General features: G+C 42.2%; 1 protein-coding gene and 1 long non-coding RNA gene across 6 annotated transcripts in view; one reads left to right on the plus strand and one right to left on the minus strand.

Moving 5' to 3' along the window:
• Nr3c2 (nuclear receptor subfamily 3 group C member 2) overlaps positions 1-22,863 on the plus strand; it is a 332,360-nt gene that overhangs the window by 52,063 nt on the left and 257,434 nt on the right. The gene's annotated exons all lie outside the window — the stretch shown is intronic.
• LOC121135681 lies at positions 9,683-17,407 on the minus strand. The gene is made up of 2 exons (XR_005872782.1): positions 17,212-17,407; positions 9,683-11,503 (listed from the first exon to the last, which is right to left on the minus strand). It is a non-coding gene; the product is annotated as an uncharacterized LOC121135681 (long non-coding RNA).

The raw sequence follows: 22,863 nt of genomic DNA on the forward strand, positions 1-22,863 counted from the left end.
AAAACCTTGGTTTCCCCCTTACATATTGTTATAGCTCTCTTCAAATATATAACTTCCAGTTGTGAAACAAGCAAGAAATAGAACAGAAGGCCATTTGTGTTCATTCTTTCACGCATTGTTGCAAATATGGCTTCATGAAATGGATTTTATAAGCCTTGAGATCTAATAAGAGAATGACACCCTGTTTGGTTTATAAATACATGTGGGATAATATTTAGGTCTTCAGAAATAAAGCAGAGAATCATTTCCTTATGTTATCAATTCCTCTATGGGAAAGCATATTAAAATGAAAAAAATATAATAGTATATAATTTAGCAACATAATATACAATGTGGGTTGAGAGACAATTACAGTGTTTTATTTCCCTATATTTTCCATTTTAACCGAATGCATTTTAGCAACAATTGGTTTCTGGCTGTAACATTACTTTAGCTATTTCATAAAGCTTTATAGCAAATTGCTGTGGTGTACCAGATAAAATAAATTCCTGACTTCTCTCTTAAAGACATGTTATGAGCAGGCATAATTTTTTACTTTTATTGGTAAGCATGTATTTTTTTCCCCATGTGTTGTCAAATTTTAGTCCAAGATTGTCATTCCTAACATTATTTTAGTGATTTCCTATGTATTTAAGATTAAGAGTTCATTTTTATGCAACAAGCAAACTGTGCTATGCCTGTTTGGTCCCCAGTAAGCTGATATATACAGCTCTCAATTCTGCAGTCACACAGCACCCAGCTAAGATCGGCAATTTGAGTAGGACTTGTGTTCTTTGCTAACACAGTGCTGGCAGTGTCCTGTGTCCCTCACCCATCCTGCCTGTCCTCTTTTTAGGTGATCCCAACACTACTGTTTCCATAAACACCAGCCATGCCCATTAATCCCTTACCTGCCTGCTGTTCTCCCAAACACTGGAACCCTACCACGGCCCGACACCTTGGCCCGACCTGAAATCTAATTTCAGCATGCTTTCTTCTGAGAATGTGAGAATTCCACAATTCCACCCCAGGATCGTCTTTATACAAAAGGACTAGAGAAGTGTAACACAAGTGTGGTGTGGCAGTTCAGGTCTGGAATTCCAGCACTTAGCCTGGCTACATAAAGAGAGCCTGTCTTAAGGCAGAGGAAGAGAGAGTAATCTAACAAGCACCACCAAACCCTCATGTTTGTCTCTCAGATTTCATTGTCAAATTCTTTCCTCCTTTCTGTTTCCCTCCATTTCCTTCAGTGGTCTCATTTAGCCCAGGTTGGTCTCCAACTCACTATGTAGGTAAGGATGACCCTGAACTCTCCTCCTCATCCTCCTGCCTCCACTACCCAGTGCTGGGAGTACATGTATCTGCTACCACACCCAATGTAAGCAGTGCCTAGGCATCAAATGTAGGACCTCATGCGTGCCAGGTAGACAGTCTAATTCAACTAATTCCCAGCTTTTGTCAACAGTTCCTAATGCTTTTTATGAAGCCACTATCACTCTACTGTCTAAACCACACAAAGGCCCAACAGTAAAGAAAATTATAGATCAATATCCCTTATGTCTTAGGATCTACTGCTGTGAAGAGACATCAAGACCATGACAACTCTTACAATGGAAACATTTAATTCAGGGGGCTCACTCATGTAGCATGAATAATAAAAACCCAGAGACAGATATTGGGGCTAATGCTGAAGATTAGAGAAGCAAAGCAGTCACCCACTAGAGAGTTCTCAACTCTACCAGTGCTCAGACCAAAGGGGTAATCCTACCCTTAGACTGCATCTGTCTCCACCAAACCTTAGGCTCATCTGCCTAGACTGCTCCTGTGTCCTCCCGGGAGTCTTATGTTCCTCTTTAATGCTGGGATTAAAGACGTGTCATCCCAAGTGCTGGGGTCAAAAGGTGTGAGTTCTGTTTCTCTTTTAGACTGACTCACTCTCATGTAGCCCAGGGTAGCCTTGAACTTGTAGAGATCTATCTGCCTCTGTTTCCTGAGTGCTGGGATTAAAGGTGTGGCCACCACTGCCTGTTCTCTAAGGCTAACTAGTGGCTTAGTGTATGTTTGGCTAACTAGTAGCTTAGCTCTGCACTCTGATCTTCAGGCAAGCTTTATTAGATCATAAACAAAATATCACCACAGAAGTTTAGTCCATTATGCAGGTGGACATGGAGGAGTAGCTTAAGGTCTTATATCTTGCAGGCAACAGGAAGTTGACTGAGTCATTGTGTAGTATCCTCAGCATAGGAAACCTCAAAGCCCGATCCCACAGCCACTTCTTCCAACAAGGCCATACCCACTCCAACAAGGCCATACCTCCTAATAGTGCCCCTCTATATAAAATTATGGGGGTCATTTACATTCAGACTACCACATATTATTATAGTTGGATACTTTTTTACTCTTTGGGCACCTGCCACCCAGCACACAAATAAATACATGAAGACTTATTCATACTTATGAATGCCCAGGCCCTGCCTTTGCTTGGCTTGTTTCTAGTCAGTTTTTCTAACTTGAAATTATCCCATTTCTCTCTAACTACATTTTGCCTCTGGACTTTTTACCTTTCTTTATTCTATATATCTTTATTTCTTTCTTACTCTGTGGCTGGCTGTGTGGTTGGGTGACTGACTTCTGGTGTTTTCCTCTCCCTCTCCTTTTCTGGCTCCTCCCTCTTCTCTATTCTCTTTCTATTTATTTTCTCTTCATTCCAGGCCTGCCTATCCTTTCTCCTGCCTAGCTATTGGCTATTTAGCTCTTTATTGGACCAGTCAAATGTTTTGGGCAGGCATAGATTTATGGAGTTAAACAAATGCAACATAAAAGAATACAATATATCTTTGCATTAGGCAAATATTTTACAACATAAACAAAAGTAACACATCTTAAGATAATATTCCACAACACCTTATAAACATAAATGCAAAAATTCTCAATAAAATACTTGCAGTTAAATCCAAGAACATATCAAAAAGATATCCACCATGAAAAGTGGGATGGTTCAATATACAGAATCAATAAATGTAATCCACTATATAAACAGATTGAAAGACAAAAACCACATAATTATCTCATTAGATACAGAGGGAGCTTTGACCTAATCCAAGACTCCTTCATGGTAAAAGTCCTAGAGAAACTAAGGATACGATGGACATACTTCAACATAAAAAGTCAATTTACAACAAGTCCACAGCCAACATCATTGTAACTCAAAGAATTTCCTCTAAAATCAGAAACAAGGCAAAGTTGTCCACTCTCCCCATACCTATTCAGTATAATATCTGAAGTCTTAATTCCAGCAATAAGAAAACTGGAGGCTTCAAGGAGATACATATATGAAAGGAAGACATCAAAGTTTCTTTATTTGCAGATGTTGATTGTATAGGTAAGTGACCTAGAAACTTCACCATGAAACTCCTACATCTGATGAATACTTTCAGCAAATTAGCAGGATACAAAATTAATATGCAAAAAATTCAACAGCCTTCCTATATACAGATGTCAAATGTATGTATGTATGTGTGTATGTATGTATGTATGTATGTATGTATGTATGTATGTATGTATACATACCCATCCTTTGGATAACTAACCAAGCAAGTGAAAGGCTTGTATAATAAAAACTTTAAGAAGATGTCAGAAGATGGAAAGATCTCCCATGCTCATGGATTGGTAGGATTAATACAGTGAAAATGGCCATCATACCAAAAGCAACGTATAGTTTAAATGCAAGCCCCATCAAAATTAAACACAATTCTTCACAGATACTGGAAAATAAATCTTTAATTTCATATGAAACACACACACATACACATGAACAATAAACAGAATAGTTAAAATAGTTGTGAATAATAAAAGATTTGTCAACATTTCCTAAAAGAATATATACTTGAAGGGTCACTAATTGCATTTCTTCCTTCTTGGGTTCTCGCCTCTGCAGTCCATGCTTTATGTTTACAGAATATTCTTGTCCACCCACAAACAAAATGAACTAATGCTTTACATGTTCATGTATATAGAAGGTAGTAATTTTAAAATCAAGGCCTGGTGTTACAAGTAACTTTTTCAGTAGTCTGATCTTCTTTAGATTAAATTTCATAAAGATTTTCTTCTGTGCCCTTTGCTCTTCTATCTTTAATGCTTTGTATAAATTAAAGAATTCCAGGTATAGAGTTCAATGAAACAGCATGTATGTAAGTCCTGTTTATTTCAGTGAATTGCCTGTTTAATTGGGGGTTGGGGGGAGATGATATAAGTTGTTTCTGTTAATTCAATAAAGGGTCTCTGGGGTGCCTGATTTAATTAGTTAATTAAATTTACATTCCAACCACCATTTTTCCCTTCTTTTCCTCCCAATCCCTCTCCCTAACCTCTCCTCTGCCCCTCCCCCAATCCACTTCTCCTCCCTCTGTTTCTATTTAGAAAAGTGCAGGCCTCCCATGAATATCAACAAAACATGGCATATCAAGTTGCAGTAAGAGTAAGCACCCCAAATCCAGCAAAAGAGTCAGAGGCAGCCCCTGCTCCCACTGTTAGGAGTCCCACAAGAGCACCAAGCTACACAACTGTAACATGTATGCAGAGAGCCTAGGCCAGTCCCATGCAGGCTCCCTGGTTATTGGTTCAGTCTCTGTGAGCAACTATGAGACCAGGTTAGTTAATTCTGTGAGTTTTCTTGTGATGTCCTTGACCTCTCTGGCTCCTACAATCCTTTGTCCCTCGCTTTAGCAGGGTTCCCTGAGCTTAGCCTAATGTTTGATTGTGGTCCTCTGTATCTGTTTCTATCAGTTACTAGATGAAGCCTCTCTGATGACCATTGGGCTAGACACCAATCTATGAGTATAGCAGAGTATCATTAGGCATCATTTCATTGACATTTCTTACTCCAATAATGTTTGGTTCTATCCGAGATTTGGGGGCCACCCAGCCTCTGGGTCCTGGCACTCCAAGGCAGTGTCATGGGTGGGCTCACTCTCGTGCCATGGATCTCAGGCTGGACCTGTCACTGGTTGGAAATTCCACAATCTATGTGCCACCCTTACCCCAGCACACCACATAGGCGGGGCAGACTGTAGGTCAAAGGGTATGTGACTGTTGTTGGTCCAATCCCTCTGCTGGAGGTATTGCCTGGTCACAGGAGATGGCCATTTATCCCCTATTGCTAGGAGTCTTAACTGGGGTCATTCTCTTCTATCCTCATTCTTTTCTTAAAAAGTAAACTCAGTCAGGCATGATGACTCATACCTGTGATCACAGCACCTGGGAGGCTGAGTTATGATCAGGATTCAAGGCCAGTTTTGGCTATATAGCAAGTTTGAGGCCATGGACTACATGATAGGCTGTCTCACAACAACAACAACAGCAAAAATACCAAAACAACAACAACAAAATAAACTGAGACGTTTTCTAAATGAGGGATTATTTGCCTACAATTATAAAATGGTTCCATATCTCTTCACTGGAGTAATGCTAGGACGTTACTGAGGAAAGCAAGAAGCAATAGGCCAGGATATCAAAACAACAGTGTGAGCGTGTGTGTGTGTGTGTGTGTGTGTGTGTGTGTGTGTGTGTGTGAATGCACACACATATGATGTATATATAATAATTTAAAAGTTGGGGCAGGTAAATTTACTCAACTGCTGTCTTGGCAATAGTGTGTGTGTGTGAATGTATATACATATATATGTGTGTATATATACATACATATATATACATACATATTTCTTTAGAAACGAGAAGATTGGGCCAGGCGGTGGTGGCGCACGCCTTTAATCCCAGCACTCAAGAGACAGAGGCAGGCAGATCTCTGTGAGTTCGAGGCCAGGCTGGACTGACAGCCTCCAAAACAATACAGAGAAACCCTGTCTCGTAAAACCAAACCTAAAAAAGAAAAAAAGAAAAAAAAAGAAACAAGAAGATTGGGAAGAAGCAAGGAAGGTTTTCTTTCCTCTCAGTAAAGGCCCATTGGACCATTCTGGTGATAGAAGGAAGTAATGACAGTAACTACACTGAAAATTTTCTTGATGAACACATTGAATGTCAAGCCAATCAAGACCTGCCCATAAGGCTGGGGATAGGGCAAGGCTTAGTTGGTTAATCATTTACCACATGAGCATAAAGAGCTTATTTCCCAGAAGCCTGGTACAAACCTGAGCACAGCAGGAGTGTATCTGTGATCCCAGGGCGAAAGACACCAAAACAGGTTCCTAGAACTCTAAAAACAAGGTCAGGTCCACAGAAAGATGCTGTCTCTAAAAACAAGGTCAGGTCCACAGAAAGATGCTGTCTCTAAAAACAACAAGGTGGAGAGCAGGAGAGAAAGATGTCCAGCATTGACTTGTGGCCTCCCCACATGTATGCACATACCCACATGAGCATACACACACATACACACACACACACACACACACACACTGACTTGTGGCCTCCACACATGTATACACATACCCATATGAGCATACACACACACACACACACACACACACACACACACACACTGACTTGTGGCCTCCACACATGTATGCACATACCCACATGAGCATACACACATACACACACACACACACACTGATTTGTGGCTTCCACACACATGTGTGTGTATACCCACAGGAACATACATATACACACACAACCAACTTAACCTGAACTCCCCAAAAAAGTGCCTGACATTGTCTGCTGTGTAGTTGTTATAATTTAAGAAAAGCAGCACACAAGAGAAAGCCGCCATGAGACAGGGTTCAAGCAGAGTGGTTTTTTTTTTAGGAAAAGGGATCATAAAAAGGGAGGAAGGGGGCCGAAGGAGACTGGCCTCTAGAGACAGAAGCAGCAGGAGAGAGGAGAGAGGAAGGAGGTGGAGAGAGAGAGGAGAAGGAGAGGGACAGAAAGAGGTTGAGAGGTGGGCAGGGCCCTCTTAGAAGGGAAAGTAGTGAATGTGCACAGGAGGCACTCTTAGTAGTTGCGTATCCTGTCAGAACCCCTAGGACAGGCCAGTACAGATACCTGAATATTGACAGGAGCCATTATCTATAAGCCAGCATGCTTCATGGTCCCCCAAAGCCTATGTGTAATGCTGCAGTCCCTTTGTGTCCTTCTTAATGTATGTATATCATACAAGTCCCCTATGTAAGACTAGCTGAGAAACCAGGAAAACTGTCCTTCCCACAGGGCATTCTGTGAGCCCCCTGCCAGCCACCTGTACAGGTTCCTCTCACTCAATACCCTTTTTTCAGCATGTTAAGTAATTTCATGAAATGGGCTCATTCTCGGTCCAGTGCTTTCTTTAAGCATTTCTTCATTCTCTGTCTAGTTAAGCCATTGGAACTAGTATTGATATTGCTTTATGTTACATATAGTTTTTAAATAATACATTTTTTAATAATTTAAAATTCCAAAGAATGGATACATCTAAGGCAGATGCAGTCTCCTCTCTCTCTCTCTCTCTCTCTCTCTCTCTCTCTCTCTCTCTCTCTCTCTCTCTCTCTCTCTCTCTCTCTCCTCCTCTTCTCTCTCTCTATATCTCTCAATACTCGATTGGTTTCCTAAAATAGTGTATGTCTCTTTACTCGCCTATTATCCAAAGAAGAGATAAAGAAAACAACTGTAGCATGAGAGTTACTTTCTGCAGGCATTTTCTTGACTGTAACATATTAGAGTTTCCAAAGGAGACAAAAATGTGTGGGAATGTGTCTGGCAGAGGTGGAGGATCTCAGCTCTTGGGTAGTCGCTGGGCATGGAGAATGGCTATGCGGAGTGCATCGTGGGAGGAATTTTCAGTGATGTGTTCATGTTCTGGTTGTGATTTGAGCCAAAAAATATTGGATAGTAATTGGGTTGCCAGTTGCATAGGACTTGTTATACCAAATGTAAGCTACCACTTGCTTTAAATTTCATCATGGAGACCTGAGAATCAGCTGTTTGGAAGACCCATTCTCCTGGGAACTTTCCTTATTCTTCTGGGAGAAGTTACCATCACACTCTAATTCTTAGGGATTGGCGCAGTAATTGACACAATTTCCCTGCCTTTTCTCGTGTTGCAGCTGTAAGCTTAGCACTTTGTGAGTTGAAATGACCATATTTTTACAGTGTAGTGTATTGTTGTGGCCTCTAAGGTCACTGGTCACCTTACTCTTAGTGACCTCACACAAGCATTCTGGTAGGATCTGGGCTGAACATTGTTACCATAAAACGCTTGAAGTACATGATTACAGTTTCTCTCTCTCTCTCTCTCTCTCTCTCTCTCTCTCTCTCTCTCTCTCTCTTTGTATTTATGATGACATCCACTGGCAACTGATAGTGAGAAATAATGACATTCATATATGACAAAAATCTCAGGCAAAGTAGCTCAATTAGATAGAATACTCTCTTTTATCTAGTCTGAGGGTAGCCTGGGCAGGAGGATAGCCTCAAACACCATTCTTTTTTGAGACTGTTTATAATCGTCTTCTTGACTGTGGCTTCTAGCCTCTCATATCTTGCCTTGTGGTAGCAAAGTGACTGCTTTATCTCCAGGGTCCTTGGAGAAAGTGAAAGGCCTCAGATGTATATGCAATCCAAAGCAGTCACAACTACTTTGAGCTTTCTCCATGAACAAAAGGTGAACCTTTAAGGAGCTGCTTAGATGCTCCGGTAAGGACTTTCGTTTCTATCTCACCAGTTCTGGGTGATGAGATAAAGCTGGCCATTCATAGTTGCAAAAGAAGTTGAGGTGTGCAGCTTCTTAACAGGGAAATGTTGTTTTGCATAAAAGGGGACCTGCCTCAGTAAGACAAAAGGGGGAATCTAGATTACTATACAGAGAGACTCCCACATGGCTTTGGCATGATAGAAGTTGCCATGCCAAGAGCCCAGGAAAAAGACATAGATGAGAAAAGTACACTTATTTAAAAAAAAAAAAAAGTCAATCTACTTAGAAGGAAGCAAATAACTTGCTATTGGGGAAAATGGGAATAAATAGAGTTAGTGTTCCATAGCTCTTCTTTGGAAACTGACCTCAAATAATTCGTGAGTGCTAGATATTTGTAATACAATAGAAGTTCTGCAACCCTCAAGTTAAGGGGACTGAGATGCTGGCTCTGAGTTGTTAGTGTCTGACTTGGTTATGCTTAGCAGATGGGTTTATCACTCCCCCTGCCCCGTGTGTGTGTGTGTGTGTGTGTGTGTGTGTGTGTGTGTGTGTGTGTGTGTGTATCCATATGCTTGTGGAGGCCAGAAGTCAACGTTGGTTGGATATCTTCTTCAGTCAAGTTTTCTAACTTATCTTTTCAGACAGGGGCCTTCCTTCACTAACCTGGAGCTCCTGGGTGTATACTTCCTGCCCAGAACACCTTACAGTTCTGTCTCTCTCTGCATCCAGAGTTGGGGTTAGAGACACTTGTCACCACACCCAGATTTTACATGGATACTGGAGATCTGGATTAGGTTCTCTTGTGTGTGCAGCAAGCAGCTTGCCCGCTAACCCATCTCCCCAGATCCTCAAATGGCTCATTCTTATTATGCAAGGGGCTTCTCCCCTCTCTAACTACAGAGCTGACAGACTGTGATCTCTCCAAGTGAAACACGTCTTGGTTACTTTATAGTCCACTAGCATGTGTGCCGTTCTGGCCCCTTTTAGACAGCCATACATAGGAAGCCAATCAAGCACGCTATTTGGAGTCTGCCTTAGTTAAGGTTTCTATTGCTGTGAAGAGACATCATGACAACTCTTATCTAGGAAAACATTTAATCGGGACTGGCTTGCAGTTTAGAGGTTTGGTCCACTATCATCATGGTGGGACACGGTGGTGTGCAGACAGACGTGGTACCGGAGAAGCTGCTGAGAGTTCTACATATTGATCCACAGGGAACCGGAAGTATCTCTGTACCACCCACTGGACATAGCTTGAGCATAGGAGACCTCAAAGCCCACCCCCACAGTGACACACTTCTTCCAACAAGGCCACACCTACTCCAACAAGCCACACCTCCTAGTAGTGCCACTTCCTAGGGGAGCCATTTTCTTTCAAAACTACCACAGAGTCTTTCATACCTATCACTGCCACTGTCGCTGGCCTTATTACATGAAAGCTGAGGCATGGAATTAACCGGAACTATCCCCTCTGAGACAAAAGCCATGTCTTGGTCCCCTGGCCACTCAGAAATGTGGCCCCATTAATTTTGGTGCTAATTGGATTATGCTTGGGACCTTCAGATTCAGAACGGTGGATAGAGGGAAGGAAAGCTTGGAATTCATATGAATGAGAGGAACTAATATTTCCCAGGGTTCACTGGCGGTATTTATGTTTCTACTGTCTTCAGGCTAGGGATTAGCGGCAAGCCTGTGTGGATATCAATATTCCAGTGAGGAACTGCCTGAGATTCTCTATCCTGGGTCCCCTTCCATGGGGCACAACTTTTTGGCATACCCATCCATCAGAAATCAGCAGATAATTAAACCCGTGGGAGGTGGGAAAAGTGCATCTTTGGGGCAAGATGCAGCAGGAAGCAAGCCGAGCAGTTAGCATTAGAGCCTCTCAGATGACAGGAAGTGATGCATGGGCCTGGGACAGTGTCCTAGCATGCTTTCTGCAGCATTTGGGGCTGCATAGTGTCCCAGGCAGCAGCAGAGTGCAGATGGCACTGGAGGGTGGCTTATCAGCGGTTTGGTGTGTCTGTGGGTCTTTCTCTTCTCACTCCCTCTCCGACTGTTTTTCCTTCGGAGTCTGACTTTAATGTATGTTAGCATTCAGTGGGTAGTGCCAGGTAGAGAGCTTTAGGCTCCTAAGGCCCTTGAGTAAGAAAGGAAATTTTACAAAAGGCTGCAGATAGAAATCTGAGCAATGTGAGGTTTCTGTATGGAATATCAGAAGAGATGTCATGAATAATTAAAGGAGTTATAGCTAATAAAATATACAGTGCATTGCTTCAAATTGAACAGTCTCACTCTGCCTTAGGGATGAATGCTTTTCATTATTTTTTAATTTTTGCCAAGGTTGACCTTGAAGGATTTTTCCAGCAGATAATTTTTCTGGTAAGAATGAGATCACTAAGCAGTTTAGTTTCTCTTGAGCATCAGATTTCTTCCTCTTATGTAATGGCGCTGGGATGGATCGGTCCACGCCCCTATGGGGTTGCTCTTGGATTCAGTGGCAGTTTCTTGTAGAACCTGTCTTTGGTGATCTCGTTGTTACTGTCCTCCAGGAGGGTCTCTGCAGTTGCGATGTCGATTTCAGAGCCTCTGTCATGCTTGCACATGGGTGACTGAGAAATCCTAGTGGTTTATGGTCTCCAGAGGGAAGATGCGTCATTTAGGGAAGATAGATGCGGAAGCTCATGGCCTCCAGTGACGTAGTTTCCATAAGCAGTGTGATGGGGATTTTACACGCAGCCGTGGTCTGTGCTGTCTGCATCCCTCTCTAGCCTCCTGTGCAGTATCTAGAACAGTGTATTCCAGCATCCCTTCCTACCGGCGTGCTCATCGTGAAGTGAAACACGGCAGAATGCAATGAGGTATTCCAGTCACATAATTCCCATCTCTGCATTTATGGTGCATCTTATGAAGGAGGGAAAATAGGACATTTTAGTTACACAACGACAGAAGCATGGGAAAAACACCTGTAGTTTTTATCAAACAGAACAAGAAAAACCTGTTGTATTCAATTGGGGAATTAAATTTAGCAAATACAGTTTCTTGTTTGCTCAGTGTGTGTACTGAATCTTGACAGGAGCATTAAGTTCAGGGCCAGGTGGTGTTGATATACATAACATTAGTGGCTTTCACGTACAGGGATTGAGGGAAAGGAGCTTTTATTCTGTTGATTATACCATATGGTATGTTTTTATTTCTCTCTCAGCAAAATTTTGCAGCCAGAAAGACCAACATAGCTCTACAGTTATTATGATATTTTCTTCCTCATGAAGAAAATCTATTATGCTTTGAAATAAATATGAAGATTTATATTGTGTATGAAACAAATATAAGAGTAAGAAATGAAGTTTCTACCTTGTAGTCTATGTTGACATGAAAAATCTTATTTCTTATTATTGAACTGAAAAATCCCATTTGTACATTTTAAGTACTTTGGTGATAGAAAATATGAGTTACTCATTGTAAATGGTTTCAATTATATTTTGCATATATGGAAAATATGTTTCAAGTATAGTCACATAAAGTGCATTGTTTTTCCTTCTGAGAAATTGACCATGAATCTTGGTTCTTATTCAATTATTTTACTAGGTATGCAGTTTTTAGTTGCTGTCACTTAATGTTAAAGAGTGATTGTTTGTAGACCTTCTGAAGTCAGCCTTGGTCCACTGTGTCTACGTTATGCTCATGGGTGACCTAGCACTCGGATAAGGCTAGTTTACCTTCGGCATGGTGAGTCCCCAGACCAGCAACCGTTATTTAACATTGATGACTTCACAGAACTGAAGCAGAAGTGTCATGCTTGACGTCAGAAGACCTACAACACTAACCAAAGGGAGAGGCACGCCATCTTTCCTGACAATCTAAGTGAGCTTCTGCAGTACTACAGGCTGAGACGTGAAAGACAAACAAGCAAACAAATAAATAAATTATAACCAAGTTGTCTTGCTTTATCTGAAGGCAAAGCATCTCTCCGTGCAGTAGATTAACCTTCTCCTTAGTCCTTAATGCCTTGCCATCTTTGCTCAGATAGGAAAAGACTAGAAAATCTCCTCAAAATTGCTTCAGTTCTTATGACATCCACCTTTTATTATGGCAGAATGAAGCATGAAGTGTGTACGTATTTTGATGTCTAACGTGTAGGTTGTGGGGACCTTAATCATTTGTTAGGTTTATTTTCAAATTATTCTGAATACTTTTTTGCTAATTGTTTAATTTGTAGATTGTTTTCTTTTTACCTCATGCATACATAATTATGCACACATAATTATATATGTATATACATAAATTATGTATATATGTTATTCTCCGGTGCCCAGGGTCTTCCATGTGCTAGACATGTTCTCCACCACTGAGATATATCCAGAGCCCTCGTGTTTTTGAGACAGAATTTGGCTATATATCCCAGGCTAGCCTTGAACTCACTTTTTAGCTCAAGCCATTACACACCCACTTTGTACCTCAGGGATCTTTCACTGCCCGTCCTCCTGCTCTAGCCTTCTCCATGTTGGGATGTGCATGGCCTTTGAAAGTATTTTCCAAGATGAAACTGAAACCATAGTCACATATATTACATTTTATTTACTTATTTATTATGTGGATGTTTTGCCTACGTGTATGTCTGTAGATGCCTGGTTCATGCCTGTCCCCAAAGGAATGCTGCATCTCCTGAGACAGGAGTTATGGATGGTTTGAGCCACCATGTGAAGACTGCGAACGAAACGCAGGTCTTCTGGAAGAGCAAGCCAGTGCTTGCAACCAGTGCGCCATCACTCCAGCCCTACCACGTACGTTTCTTAAGGTATTAGTGGGGCAGGAGTTTCTCTTCAGTTTTTGGCGAGAAGAGGCTGCAGACTTTATTTCCAAGGTCTTATTTCCTTCTTTGAAATTATTTATTGAGTTTTCTTTTCTCCAATATAGATCCACTAAGCTCAGTACTGAATTGATTAGCATTACTCATCTAGCATTCTAAAGAGGAGATATTATCAATTATAATGCCTAGATGGGCCCATTTACCATGTGGCATCATTCAAACGATAGATATTGATGTCATGTGACATAGATACATAGCTAGCACACGTATGGAGTATGTATTTGTACCTGGCATGTACGCCCCGCTGTCTGTGCGGCTTGGTGGCTTTGTGCTCCCATGATTTGGAGTTGGACAGACTGAAGTTGACGTAGACCTGCCTGCTGATAACTTTTGTGAGCCTGGAAAAGCCACTTAACTTCGTGGTCTGTTTTCTCCATGCAGAAGGGGACTGGTGTAAAGATTAAAAGTGATAACGCAGAGATAGCGCAGCTGTTGGACAGCATGATTAGTGCCAATGTTTATTAAGTGCTTGGGATGTAGTCTTGGGTTTTATCCTTAGTACCTAGCTCTGGGGCTGGCACTCGGATGAGACAGAATAAATGTTGAATGATGCGTGAATGAATAAATCATAACTAACTCACTTAGAGAACCTAGAATGGACTGCAACTGCTTCGGTCCTTCATAATTTGGAGACTGTTCTCTTTCAGTTCACTCCTGTCTTCATAAAGGCTATGTGGAGGGGAGCTGGCCATCCGGACTGGAAGCCTGGGGTCACACATGGCTCTTCATATCCGGCTGCTTTCTCTACCCTGTGAGCATGTTTGCCCTTACTGTGCCTATGTTAGTTGTTCAGTGAGGGAACAGTAACTTCAGATTTACATGAAATGTGTGTGACATCTAGGTAGGTGGCAGTGCTCAGGGAAAAACCTGAAGACAAAAATTCTAAATAGAGAGACTTGCATATGTCCAGAGGTCGAAGACTAAAGGGTGTAGAGGAGGTTATTCGGACTCCATAAATACGTTCGGTGGTCTCAGTGACAAGGCCTTGGTACTGTTCAGTAGCCACTAACTTGAGTGTACCTTAAATGAGGTCTGATGGTCATGGGTAGAGTTACCTTAAATGTTCCGAACATTTGAATCCTTATTTGTAGGATTATTTTGATTGCTTTTTTTTTTTTTTTACCATTTTAAACATCTTTTACTGTACAGAGATCATCTGTGTCATGAGTCTTGAAACATGTCCCACATGGGACACTAGACTGTTTGTATGTGTGTGATACTTTATTTATGTGTGTGCATGAGCCCTCTGAAGCCAGAAATCAACGTTAGCTGTTCTTCAGAATATGTCTACCTTGTTTTTGAAGCAGAGTTTCTCAATGGCCTAGGCTCACCAAGTAAGCTAGGCTGGCAGACCAGTGAACCCCAAGGATCAGACCATCTTTGCCTATAATCCCAGCACTGGTATTAAAGTGTGTGCCACCATACCTGGGCTATGGCATCAAACTCAGATCGTCAAGGGAGGCAAGCCTGCACCAGCTGAGCTATCCCCCACCTACTACCGTCGTATTTAAACTAACGATGAGAAGTTTCTGAATATAACCTGCTAATGTATTAGTTTGGTCTAGAAAAGATTCAAGAAGTTAGTTTGAAAACAACTTAGAAATTTTAGCAAATTTTGAAACTTATTTATTATTTAGAATCAGTATCAGGTACCAGCACTCACTACTGTGCCGTAAAAGGTTAAAATTTTATTGTTATCCTCATGTTTTTTTGATCATACTATTTAGTAAAGTGTTATGTACTGTAACACCACTATAATACTATAAATGTCTCAAGGTTTATAGCACTATATATTATCTGCATATCCATAACACTACTGCTCCTCATGACCCTTATTACTGTATTTTAAGAAGACCCCTAACTCTCCTTCATGCCAGTTTGAATAACATCAACATTATTTAAGTCCATTTTCATATAGGCCTTAATTTTCATTTTCCAAATTAGGGAAGAATAGACATTTACTTTTATGATGTCTTCGTGCTGAAAGAAACATCTTCCAGGAGGTGCAAGGCTAGCCCCAGGTTTGCCTGCCCCCTGTTAGCCCGTTTGAAAAGATATTTTCTAATTATGGTGTGACGCTTTCATAGCTTCTCCTTGCTTTTCTCCCTGGCGTCCTTAGAAAATGGGAGCTGCTTCTTCAGCACATGATACACAACACTCGAAATATAACTTTTTTCCTCTTCTTTCAAAATAAATCTGTTATCTCTTGCCAACTCTTGTTTCTGAATAGAAGCCAGGCTGCTAGCAGAATGGTTTTTCAGGCCCTCTGAATAATCAGCTTAGCATATCTTCTGAGGCCTTAGTTGGTTTGCCTCTGTGACCTCAGGATGGGAGTTGGGGTGTGGAGCAAAGAAAGGGGGGGCAGGGGCAGAGGCAGGGAAGCTGTCCACCTGAGCATGTTGGTTTTGCTCCTCCCCTCTCTTCCTGGCCACCTTGATTTGAGGATTGATGGCATAGGAAAAAAAAAAAAAACTAAGAAGCAAGCAAATAACAAAATACCTCATCAGCATCCCAAGATTAAATCATTAAAGAAAAATGAGCCTAAGAAAGATATATATACTTGGAATGAGCTACTGTAACTTCTAAAGGATTAATTTCACTTTCTGGAGAGTCTATACTTGAACTCCTTATCCAATTTTGCAAATAATTACATATGAGATAAACTTGAATTCTAAATCCTTTTTCATTAAGTGCCTAATCCCCTTCTACCCCTGTCTTCTGGTTTGTAATCTGTGTCTCTGTGTAGTCCAGGGCAGCCTCAAACTCCTAACCTCCCGCCTCCACCTCAGGACTATTGAGTGCCAAAGTCTGTGCTCTCACGGCGAGCTCGGCCTTGAAACTTCATAGGCACATCATACTGTGCATTGTTTTGTGTCTTTTTTGGTTTGCTCAAGCTATTTGTTTCTTTTTTGATAGATTTTTCTTTTTTTCTCTGTGGGTTTTTTTTTAAGTTGGTGATTTGCAGTTTGTGGAATATTCTATTAATTTCAATACAACTTTTTTCTCCTTCATGTGGACATTCTATATGATATTTGTGTGTTTTAAATCATGACACAGCAGATTCTTTCATGTGTCCCTGGTGCAAAGGCAGTTTCTCAAGAGTACAGACCTGTGAATGAAGTGGACAGGGCTGGGGCGTGCTCTTACTGTCGCTTACTTGTAGATGGTTTTCGTGCAGTTTCCATGCTGCCCACGGTGGATGAGAGCCCTCTTACTCTGGCCAACAGTGCTGCTAATCACCGCAAACCAGCGAATCTGCTGGCCATGAATGTTTGTTTCCTTCCTTGCAATTGTTTGTCCTAAGTTGTAGGAAAATTGAATCTCCCAGGATCACATTCAGTGTTTTTCTCTGACCACTCTACAGGACCCCTATGGCAGAGCCATCAGGTACAGAGCGAAACATTTTAGGATATCCCATTTGGGGGTGCTGCTCCTTCCACCTGATCCAGCATTTCTGTTGTCCCCTGCTGGGGGACCCCAAGACTGCCATGCCGGTCTGTCCTGCTAAGTCCTAAGGCCCTCTGCCTGTGTTTGCGGGAACTTCTGGATCCCACCTGTTACCAGGAAACAAATATCATGGATGGAGCAGAACCAACAATCAGTACCCCCCCCATGCTCCTGCCCCCCCCCATGCTCCTGCCCCGCCCCACCTGCCCGTGCTGTGCCCTCTCCTGAGTGCCCAGTTCGGCTTGACTGCTCTAGGGTCATGACATGGCTTCCAGGCTCCTCTTCCCCCATTTACCTGCCCCAGCTTCAGCCCCTCTCGGTGGCGTCCATGCCAGCTGCCAGTGCCCCGTCACTCCGCCAGCTCCTTGTCTCTGTAAGCAGTCTATTTTTAAATGAAGCTGTCTCTGCAGTCCCTCCTCTTTGGGCAAAGCTCACAGCAGTTGAATATGCTTACTCAATTCCCCAGCTTCCTCTTTCCCCCGAGTCCCCAGGCCTGGTCATAACTTCATACCTTGCAGGTCTGGACCTCAGACTGACCCTCCACAGCCACCGTCCGCGGGCTTCTAACTAGCATTTTGTTCTCTTCTTCCTGCTCCAAGTCAGCCAACGAGGTGTCTTTTTCCCCCTTTATTATAGTTATTTACCATTTATTCTCTTCCCACTACAACCAATTGTCCTTGAGAACACTAAACTGATTACTAATTGTCAAGTTTAAAAAGTTTTACCCAAAACCAGCTGTGGTGTTGCTGTAATCCCGACCCTCAGGAGGCAGAGCCAGGCAGATCTCTGAGTTCAAGGCTAGCTTTGTCTACAGAGCAAGTTCCATGATAGCCGGGGCTACACAGAGAAACCCTGTGTCAAAAACAAACAAACAAACAAGCAGAAAAAAAGTTTTTACCCAAGCCAATGAGTAATCTCAAGTATTTATAAAGAAACAAGCACTGGCATTGTTAGGAATAAAGCATGAGGAACCTTGGCGGATTCCATGGCAGGTGAGGGTAACTGAGGCAGGGGACAAATACTCAAGGAGGTAGACAGTGAGATGTTTTATTAGAAAGGGAAGGGAGGAGGAGAAAGAGAAAAGGAGTAAAGAGACAGAGACAGAGAGGACAGAAGAGGAGAGGGAGACAGGAAAAGTCCTGTCTGCCCCAGGGGGACAGCGGGAAAGAGAGCAGAAAGAGTGTAAGTGGACGGAGGTCTTTCTTTTAAAGGGGTCCTTTGCACCTGGGCTGACCAGGGTACTGCCTGAGTGCATTCTGCCAGGTGGGGGGAGGGGGGAGGCAAGCCAGCATAATGCCTAAATCCTTACAGGTATACATAATTTTCATTTCCATTTTTAAAGTGTTATTTTAAAAAAGTATAACTTGGAGAAAAAGGCTTGTTATTTTTTATTTTAATGTTCTTTGTATAATTCTAACATATATTTTAATTCTAGAATTAACTTAGGAATGTACTATACTAAAATTGAGGCTGCAGTATAATGTTCCTGATGCTATTCAGTCTATTTACTGCTAATATTCTCTGACAGTCTAATGGAAGGGTTCACTTTAAATCTTACCAAGAAAATCAAACCCCAAACCCATTTTTAGGCTCTTGTTTTAGGTTCTACTGTTCTTGGAAGCTGGGGCTAAAGTTTTTAGTAAGTTGACTAGTAGAAGCATCTGAAATTTCAGAGAATAAAGAAATGAACAGGCTGGATCTGTCTGAGCCTATCACAAACTTGTGTGGAGAGGGAAGGGCTCCTTTGCTTGGGGGCCACATTCCTTCCTGGGCAGGCTCGCAGCATGGAGCCCTTTGTTCTTCTGTTGGGGAAAACACCAGATAGCTTACTGTAAATATGGCTGGCTGCCAAGCTGTGGCTCAGATTCTCTTTGTTTTGATTTTTTTAATACTGTAAGTTGGCATGGGATCAAGAATTACCTCCTTTTATTTACTTTCTCCTTCTACCCCGAAGAGTTTTTGCATATCTTAAGAGAAGAAAACAGTTGTGGCTGGGGACAACAAGCTCAAACCACGCAATAGCGCTGCTCTGCTTATTAGGGCCACTCTCCTGAGGTTGGATGGAGGCCTAGTGGAAAAGGAACCAGGCAGACCTCTATTCTCACGAGTGTGAGGTCCGCTCGTGATCCACGTCTGGGGACGGAGTGGGGTTCCGGAGACCTGTTAATGCCACTGTCCTCCCAGAGCGGATTCTGACCTCCTGCTTCTGTTTGGCCACTTTTGGAGACCTTCCCTTCCTGCAGTGTTCTGGAATAGTTTTGTTTTTAGATTGGTCTCCAATGCACCTCTTACTGTCTGACACTGCTGCTCCTGTCCGCTGTGTGCTTGTGGCTGAGCTGGAAAGGGAACGCAATGAAGGGCGGCTCTGCCTCCCAACTTTAGGGGTGTAACGTAAACCTTTTTCTCCTTTTGAATTTGGGAGAAAGCTTAAGAATTTTGTATGTTTGCAAAGGACAGCTTACATTGGATGTGGAAGATTCCAGGAAGCAGAAGATTAATATCAAGATCCTCTTGTCAAAACATAAAAATTCTGCAGTTTTATTGATTTTTTTGTGCAGAGAAAACATCTAAGACTCAGTAGAAATTAAAGTTATATTGTGATTCTTTTTGAAAAATAAAGCTATGATTATATGAATTGCTCTTGTCTGTTTCACCAACATTACAATTTCTTTATACAGTAGAACTGACCACACATGTCATTTCAGTCATTCATCTCTATTTCCTTATAAAAAAAAGGCTAGATCGCTGGAATGTGTTTTCAGACAGAGATACAAGCCAAGGCTATGCGTCTACAATCAGATGATTTTCACTTCAGTCTTTTGAAGGTATGTGGTGGCATCTAGGAAAACTCAGGCAGTTGATACTCCATGGAGATGCTCTGCCAGTCAGTAAGACCCGTTGCCTTCAAACAACCATGTGTTTTCAACTCTAGAAGTGTTTTAGATTCATTGGAAATAACTTTAAACCTTGGGGAAACACACTGGCTCTTTGGATCTCCACTTTTTCATACAAATGAGTTTTGTTGGACTAAGAGGTGGACTTGACCTGGCCTTTGAGACTGGGTGAGGTTCTTTACATGGGAGGAGAAAGAAAGACCCAAGAGAGGCTTACAAACTGAAATGACACTAGACAGGCCACTAGAAACCAGGAGGAGCTGCAGCACACTGCTCCAGGCAGGAAGAGGTGGCATTTAATCCTACATCCTATGGCCTGTCTCAGTAAGAGCCTGCCTTTCCTTTTAGGGGTGTGTGTGTGTATGTGTGTGTGTGTGTGTGTGTGTGTGTGTGTGTGTGTCTGTGTGTGTGTCTGTGCGTGCGTGCACACGTGTGCGCGCATTTTAAGTAATTCTTTAAAGTGATTAAACTATAGGAATCATGGTCAGAGGTCAGTGGAAGATTCACATATACTTGTGACAGAGTTTTCTTGCACTTTATCCTGTGTCTCATAGTGACCATGAAGAACAAAGAAGTTAACTCTTTGCTCCATCCGTGGCTTCCATTCGATAGAAGCCACTCCTGGGAGAATTAAATACAAGTTGCCATGAGTGGGACAACTTATGTCTCATTGGAGTCTGACGACCGGTGAGCCATGCTCCTCCCACACCCCCAGCAGAGCACATCTTTGGTACTTTCCTGCTTCTGTTCTCTTTGAGGGATGCTGTGACGCAGATCCCATCGCTTCAGAGCACCCAGACAGAATAAGAGAACTAGTGATCTAGACCAGGGTTTCATTTGGAGAAATGATGAGCCAGCCGTGTAAGCAAGAGAATATGCTGTAGCATCTAAAATCCTGCCAGCCTTTGTTGATACGTCATAAGGAGACTTCTAGAATTTCAGACATCCTTATGCTTTGGCTGATTCATGATTTAATAATGTTTAAAGGCAGAAGAAAGCATCTAATGTTCCATCTGCTGAGAGAATGTATCTTCATCCCAGTACATTATATTTGAAAGATCACACTTGCTAAAGCATGATGGTATATTTTACTTCTTGTTTTGGTGGCCATAATTTTTTTAATGTATTAACAAAATTTCCACCATTATTTCTTTGCTGAGTAGGGGACCAATTGTGTGTGTTTGAACCAGTGTTCGTTGACAGAAATCAAAGGTATAGAAATCACCTTTGTTGTTGTTGAAAAGTTGTTGCTCCCCTCCAGGCTTTTTTTTTTTTTTTTTTTTTTTGCTTCTCTACTCAGTCATTTGCTATTTTGTGAATTTTACCAGTGACCTTTGGACTTACTAAATCTGTCGTTTCTTCAGCTTTATGGTCTTCCGACATCTTCACCACAGTGTCCACTGCTCAGAGTCATGAGGATTAGAGACCAGCATCTTCAGCATAAAGCCCACTGCTCAGGGTCATGACAATTAAAGACCAACATCTTCACCATAGTGCCCACTGCTCTGGGTCGTGAGCATTAAAGAGCACACCTTCCATTCAGCACTATTTTAAGGACCATGTGTATTTGGTGTCTGGTGTCTCTCCTAGATTCCTGATACTTTTGAATATTGTGTTAGCTTTCCGCTGTTGTAACAAAATATCTGAGACACTTCTCTTAAAGAGAAGAAAGGACTGAGATCATTGTATTTATATATTTAGGAACCTGTGCATGTGCGTGTTAAAGAAATAGAAGCCGTGATTTTGAGAAAGGAGGTGTATGGGAAAGACTGGAGAGCAAAGGGAAGGGAGGAAAAAATGCAATTGTATTTTCATTTCAAAACCTACCTTAGGAAAGAGTAAAAGCTTACCTTGTGTCACAGTTTGGAATTCTCAGTGCATGACTGGTAGCCACCATCGCCTTTGGGTCTGTGGTGACAGCATGGTGGGAGTATGTGACAGAGAAAGCTGTTATCCTCACGGCTAGGAACGAAAGAGAAAGAGCATGGAGTATAGCCCCCAGTCTTTCACAAACACGTCCCAGTGCGCCAAAGCCCCTACTAGCCGCCACCTCTGAAAGTTCCCACCAGCTTCTCCTCAGGTCAAGCTGGGGACAAGGACTTTAACACATGGTCTTTTGGGCACACCCCAGATACAGACCACAGCAAGCATGGTGCCCCCACCCCAGCTCAGATGAATTAGGTGTGGCATCTGAAGGGCCCCATAGATACCTAGCATTTATTCTTTTGTTCCTTCTAAAGTCACATTCAAGATAAAAACAGGACCCTGTGCTTATGGACTCCAGGAGCGATGGGAGCAATTCCGCTAATTCTCTAACCAAGCGCATACTGTTAAGGTTACCTCTATTTCAAAAGAAAATCAGTTTGTGGGAGGAACTTTGATCTCCTCCAGATACCTGCATTTCTACACAATTTCTTACTGACTTTGGAGTTGGAGAAACTCTATAAACCCTTTGATTTTGACAGCATTCCATGTGGTTTTTATCTAAAACATGACCTATCTGTTTCTTTGAATTATAGGCATACTGACACAGACACAGACAAGGCATTGACACAAGTAAATCATGGAGGAAACTAATTACATGTTTCTCTTAATTATGCATGTTCATGGTTAGAGTCATGAGTGAAAAAACATCCTAGCAAAATAAATTTGAGCAGCTACCCTCAGGGTTTACTGGAGTATTTTTCACTGTGGGATTGTTTTTAGCTGGTTTGCAGGGAGCTTTCTCTAAATGCTGAGCCATAGAAAAATGAAGAGTCAACAAGGAGAAGCTGGTTTCCACGCTGTTGCCTGGGTCTTTGTAGTTTTCCTGGTCAGTCCACGGGCCCAAGGTGCCTCAGTGGTTTGAGGTGGTCAGTCAGGGGCTCCAAGGGCCCAAGGAGCCTCATCTTGTTTGAGGTGGTCAGTCAGGGGCTCCAAGGGTCCAAGGTGCGGGTCTCTTGAGGTACCAGCAAGGACTCTGCTGTGTTTCCTGGTCAGATGGCATGGCAGACTGCAGCCAGTTGTCCTGCACCTGTCGCTGGCTGTCTGTCTCCCAGGGACAAATCCCAGTG

This window comes from Mesocricetus auratus, unplaced genomic scaffold (assembly GCF_017639785.1).
Source record: "Mesocricetus auratus isolate SY011 unplaced genomic scaffold, BCM_Maur_2.0 Super-Scaffold_100041, whole genome shotgun sequence".
NCBI classification, from domain to species: domain Eukaryota; kingdom Metazoa; phylum Chordata; class Mammalia; order Rodentia; family Cricetidae; genus Mesocricetus; species Mesocricetus auratus.